This window comes from Chiloscyllium plagiosum, chromosome 6 (genome assembly GCF_004010195.1).
Source record: "Chiloscyllium plagiosum isolate BGI_BamShark_2017 chromosome 6, ASM401019v2, whole genome shotgun sequence".
NCBI classification, from domain to species: domain Eukaryota; kingdom Metazoa; phylum Chordata; class Chondrichthyes; order Orectolobiformes; family Hemiscylliidae; genus Chiloscyllium; species Chiloscyllium plagiosum.
In genome coordinates, this window is record NC_057715.1 from 99123183 (window position 1) to 99124361 (window position 1179).

Here is a 1179-nt window from a genome sequence, read left to right on the forward strand (position 1 = left end):
GCTCTGTCTGAACCTTGTTTCCTCAACCTTATGTAAGCCTCCTTCTTCCTCTTTACAAGACATTCAACCTCCCTTGTCAACCAAGGTTCCCTCACACGACCATCTCTTTCCTGCCTGACAGGTATATACATATCCAGGACACGTCGTATCTGTTTCTTGAAAAAGTTCCACATTTCCACGACATCCTTCACTGACAGCTTATGCTCCCAACTTATGCTCCTCAGATCCTGTCTTACAGCATCGTAATTACCCTTCCCCCAATTGTAAAACCTACCCTGTTGCACGCACCTATCTCTCTCCATAACCAAGGTGAAAGTCACAGAATTGTGGTCACCAACCAAAATGTTCACCCACTAACAAAGCCCATCACTGTCCCGGTTCGTTACCGAGTACCAAATCCAATATGGCCTCCCCTCTGGTCGGACAATCTACATACTGAGTTAGAAAAGCCTCCTGGACCCACTGCGCAAACACCACCTCATCCAATCTACTTGATCTAAAGAGCTTCCAATCAATATTGGTTTAAGGTGAGAGGAGAAAGATTTAAAAGGTGACCTGAGACATTTTTCACACACAACTTCCAGAGGAAGTGGTAGAGGCAAGTACAATTACAACATTTAAAAGGCATTTGGAAAGGTACATGAATAGGAAGGGTTTAAAGGAACAGCGGCCAAATGCAAGCAAATGGGACTAGTTCAGTTTAGGAATTGATGAGTTGGGCTGAAGGATTTGCTGCGTAAGATAAAGATGCAAGGCATTACAGGAAATGTATTAGCATGGATAGAGGATTGATTAACTAACAGGAAACAAAGAGTGGGACAAATGAGTGCTTTTTTGGTTGGTGATCAGTGTTGGGACCGCAAATTTTCAAAATTTACACAGGTGATTTGGAGTTGGGGACCATGTGTAGCATGTCAAAGTTTTCAGATGACACCAAGATGAGTGGTAGAGCAAAGTGTGCACAAAGCTATGAAACTTTGCAGAGGGACATAGATAGTTTGAGTGAGTGGGAAGTGGTCTAGCAGATGGAGTACAATGTTAGTAAATATGAAGTGTTCCATTTTCGTAGGAATAACAATAAAAAGGACTTTTAATGATAAAAAGTTGCTGTGTGGAGGGATCTGGTGTCCTTGTGCATGAATCACAGAAGGTTGGTCTGCAAGTGTGGCAGGTAATTAA